Source organism: Macaca fascicularis, chromosome 5 (assembly GCF_037993035.2).
Source record: "Macaca fascicularis isolate 582-1 chromosome 5, T2T-MFA8v1.1".
Taxonomy (NCBI): Eukaryota; Metazoa; Chordata; class Mammalia; order Primates; family Cercopithecidae; genus Macaca; species Macaca fascicularis.
Genome location: NC_088379.1, coordinates 109,622,282 through 109,627,398, shown reverse-complemented (window position 1 = coordinate 109,627,398; position 5,117 = coordinate 109,622,282). Strand labels below are relative to the sequence as shown.

Sequence of the window (5,117 nt, the reverse complement as noted above, 5' to 3'; positions counted from 1 at the left end):
AATTTTGGAACTCTTTATTGGTCTGTGCTGGGATTCAACCTCGTAGGTATATCATCCCACAACCTTCTGGTGTTCATTGCTTTTGATGAGATATGAGCTGTGAATTTTATCCAGGATTACTTATCCTTGGAGAGTTGCTTCTTAATTCTTCCTGGATTCTATCTTTGTTTTTGACTTTCAGCAGTTTGACTATAATGTGTCTTGGTGTAGATCGTTTTGTGTTTATTCTATTAAAGATGCATTTAGCTTTTCAGATTCATGTCTTCACAAGGAAAGTTTTCAGGCATTATTTCTTCAAATATTCTTTCTGCTTTATTTGTTCTCTGTCTCTCCTCCTGTGCTACTTCAATTATGTGCATGTTGGTACACATGATGGGGTGTACCACAGATCTCTTAGTCTCTGTTTATTTTTCTATTTTTGTTTGTTTCTATTCCGCAGGCAGATGGTCACAATTAACTTATTTCCACGCTCACTGATTCATACTTTCACTTCCTCAAATATGTTGTTGAATCCCTTGATTAAATTCTTCATTTTAGGTATTTTACTTTTAATTACAATTTCCATTTGGTTCTACATTTATTAGGTTTCTTTCTATAATTTCTACTTACAAAATCTTTATTAAAATTCTCTATGTATTAGTCCATTCTCACACTGCTACAGAGAACTGCCTGAGATTGGGTAATTTATAAAGGAAAGAGGTTTACTTGACCCAGTACTGCATGACTGGAGGGTCCTCACGAAACTTACAGTCATGGCAGAAGAAGCAAACACATCCTTCTTCACATGGTGGCAGAAGAGAAGAGTACCTGCAGGGAAAATGCCAAACAAAAAACCATCAGATCTTGTAAGAACTCACTATCACAAGAACAGTAGGGGGAAACCTCCCCCATGATCCAATTCCCTCCTACTGCGTCCCTCCAAAACACATGAGGATTATGGGGAGTATAATTCAAAATGAGATTTGGCTGGGGACAGAGACAAACTGGCATTCTACTTGGTTAAACATCATTCTTATGGTTTTATTTAGTTCTTTGTACATGCTCCTTGAGCTTATTAAGCAGATTTAATGTAGTTCATTTAAACTCTTTTTATCCTATGTGTAGACAATACATTTTTGTTTATTTCTATACCTCATATTTTGTCTTAATAACTGGACCTTTTAAATATTATAATTTGGCAGCTTTGGAAATCAGATTCTTCTTCCTCTTCAGGGTTTGTGGTTGCTGCTGCTTGTGTTCTTGTTCATTGGTGACTTTTTTTCTTTTTTTGAGATGGAATCTTGCTCTATTCCCCAGGCTGAATGGTTGGAGGGCAGTGGCACAATCTCAGCTCACTGCAACCTCAGCCTCCCAGGTCAAGCAATTCTTTTGCCTAAGCCTCCTGAGTCAGGCACATGTTACCACACCTGGCTAATTTTTGTATTTTCAGTAGAGCCAGAGTCTCACTATGTTGGCTAGGTTGGTCTAGAACTCCTGACCTCAAGTGATCTGCCTGCCTCGGCCTCCCAAAATACTGGGATTACAGGTGTGAGCCACCATGCCTGGCCATTGGTGACTTTTTTGAACTTAGTTTCTATAGATTGTATTATTTGTTGTATGCAGCCACTAAAATCTATGTTCCATTAGCTTAGTGATCAACAAGTGATTCAACAGAGGTTTTCTAAAATACTCAAAACCACACAAAATCTTCCAGTCATTGTATATGGGTTCTGTGGGTGAGTTGAGGTATGCTTTCAACTCTCAGACAAGCAGTCTATAATTTTGTGTTAGCCTTCTCTTCTTGCTTGTGCAGAATCTGAAGGTTTAACAGAGGAGAGATATTTTTAAGTTTTTTTTAAGGCTTTTTAAGTTTTTTTGAGCGTGCACCCAGCCCTTGGCATGTCATGGCCTTTTAGATTCTTGGGATATATGGAAGATCATTTATATATATGTATGCATATATATAAATATATGTATATATGTATATAAATAATACATGTGTGTGTATATACACACATATATTATATATATAAATATATATAGAGAAAAATACATATATATTTTACCTCAAATCATTCATTCTCAAGTCTTTCATTCCAGGCTTTTGGTTTGTCTATTTTTTCTTCAACTTTTATTCCTTTCCACAGGCAGCAGTAGCTAATACCTTTTCTTTTACATATATTTGACAAATACTGTCTCACTAGCTGCTTCATCACTAGTAGAGTTCCAAGTGGGATAAATACAGGTCCTTTGAAGAGTTCCCAGACAGATCAAAAGAAACAATTACAATTCTTTAAGAATACAGTCTGTTTTGCTTTATTTGGCGTTAGAAAAGTATAGTGGGTTGTTGTCTGCAAAACTACTTCTGAACTCAAGAGTAGTTTTGGATCAGGGTAAGATAATATATTATAAAACTCTCTTATTCAGATTATTTTCTCCACCTTGATTAAGCATTCACCTCGTTGTTGGAAACTTCTATGAATCTGAAGAGTTCTGGTACAGTCAATTCTGAAAGTTTTTCCCAGTTTCTTTACTCATTTTGTGGAGTAACAAGATTTTGGAGTTTCCTACTCTATCACTTTTACTGATGTCGCTTACAGAAGTTTTCATTGCTTTTATTTTTAGTTGATTTTGGTTATCAATGATTTGTTAGAACATTAACTTTTCAATAGCTTAGAATGCAATTGTTATAAGGAAGATTAGATCAGGGGATAGCTGTCATTCAGGTGCTTTCAAGTACCAGGTGATTTGTTAATGTGTGAGGCAGGATGAAAGGAAGGAGAAAATAGGAAGTGAGAAGATCATTGATGAGCTTCAGAATACTTTCATTGTAAAGAATTTCAAATCCAGTTAAAAATACTACATCCAGTGTAAATCATAAATAAATACATAAATTAATAAATATGTAAACTGAATTTTGTCTGTGAATCACCATTTTTGGCATAGATCATGGTTAATGTGTGATAAAATTTTTTGATGATTTTTTGTAGTTTAGATATCATTTGTAACATTTTAATATTCCTCACTTATAATGACTTTCTCATTTTAGGTGCAGAGGTTGTGGTATCCTAAAACTTTAGCATAGTTTATTTGTGACAGCTAAAAAAATCTTCCATGTCATGCACAGGTTGATTTGAAATTGCACATTTGTTCAGTCCACGTTGTCTGTCTGGTTATAATTAATACACAAATTATTCCTTTAAGAAACATAGTTTGCACACCAACATGGCACATGTATACATATGTAACAAACCTGCATGTTGTGCGCAAGTACCTTAAAACTTAAAGTATAATAAAAAAATAGTTCAACTACTTTAATCATAGATTTAAGTTAGAAGGAGAGAGGATTCTTTTAAACAAAGCAATGATTTAAAGTCCTGTCATCAAATTGTGTCTGGTTCAAAATGTCAATAGAGAAAAGTACCTTCTCTGTCTTTTCTTCTAAAAAATAGATTTTTTAAAGTTTTATCTTCACAGCAAAACTGAATGGAAAGTACAGAGAGTTCTCCTATATCTCTCCCTGACACATACAGCTTCCTCTGCCATCAATACCTCACACCAGGGTAATATATTAGTTACAAGCATTGAACCAATACTGACACGGCATTATCACTCAAACTCCATAGTTTACATTAGGATGCACTCTTGTTGTGTATTTCATGGGTTTTGAGAAATATATAATGATAGGTATCCACCATTGTAGTATCATACAGAAGAGTTTCACTACCTTTAAAGTCCACTGGGCTCCACCTATTCATTCCTCCCTGCTCCCTCCCCAGGCAACCACTGATCCTTTTAGTCTCTATACTTTTGTCTTGTTTAGAATGTCATATTGATGTAATTATGCAGTATGTAGCTTTTCCAGATTGGCTTCTTTCACATAGTAATATGCATTTAAGTTTTGTTTATATCTTTTTATGGCTTGGTTGCTCATTTCTTTTTAGTATTGAATATATTCCATTATAGAATATACCAGAGTTTATGTATCCATTCACCTATTAAAGAGCATCTTGCTTGCATCCAAATGTTGACAATTATGAATAAAACTTCCATAAACATATGTGTGCAGATTTTTTTGTGGATGTAATTTTCAATCCAGTTGGGCAAATATCAAAGCGTACCATTGCTGGATCGCGTGGTAAGAGTATGTTTAGTGTTATAAGAAATTGTCAAAGTGTCTTCCAAAGGTGCTGTACCATTTAGATTCCCACCAGCAACTAAAGAGAGCGTCTATTGTTCCACAAGTTTGCCAATATTTAGTGCTGTTAGTGTTTTGGTTGTTAGTTATTCTAATGAGTGTGCAGTGATATCTCATTGCTTTAATGTGCAATTCTTTAATGATGTATGGTATTTAACATCTCCTTATATGATTATTTGAAAAATAGAAAATGTTTTACAAATTTGTCATTCTTGCACAGGGGATAGATATTCTAATCTTCACTGTATCGCTTCAGTTTTAGTCTATGTGATTCCAAAGTGAACACTGTTATATTTTTTGGATTCCCAAGTTAAAGGATGGGTTAAAACAAACAAGTAATAGGTAATGATTATATGACCTGGAGTTTGCCATTGATGGAAGAACCACTTCTATTTCTGTGAAATAGAAATGAGATCAGAAACTTGTGAATGGAGCAAACAGATTAAGAGACACGTGGGAATACAGAAGAGACAGAGAGAAAAAAAAAAAAAAAAAAAAAAAAAAAAAAACACTGTAGGAAGGAGAAGGTGTGTCAGCCAGAACCAAAAAGGCACCCTAGCTTCAATGTTGGCAGGTATAAAATAGGATAGATTTTGAGATGGAAGTAAAAAAATATGAGGGGATAGAGGAAGCTATTGGAACTTGGTTTAAGAAACACTAAGCAGGTTGTCTCCCAATACGTAACTCTTTCATCTTTTCCTCAAGTCAAGTTTATACAGAATTTAGAAAAATCAGTTTTAAAGTGCTGGACATTTTCCTTTTTCTCAAGCCAAGTTTATACAGAATTTAGAAATATCAGTTTTAAAATGCTGGACAAAAGTGTGAATCCACATTTATGGGAAATGATTTAATTGTTTGGGGAGGAAATATTATTTTAAACTCACAACTTGACACCTAGTATTTCAGATATGTGAGATTTTAAAAATCATATTCTAGGCAC

At 34.4% G+C, this 5,117-nt stretch overlaps 1 non-coding gene across 1 annotated transcript; it reads right to left on the bottom strand.

Annotated features, from left to right (window-relative positions):
* Positions 1-4,356: 4,356 nt before the first annotated feature.
* Positions 4,357-4,463, bottom strand: LOC123573751 (U6 spliceosomal RNA). The gene has a single exon (XR_006698487.1). It is a non-coding gene; the product is annotated as a U6 spliceosomal RNA (small nuclear RNA).
* Between the last annotated feature and the right edge of the window lie 654 nt (positions 4,464-5,117).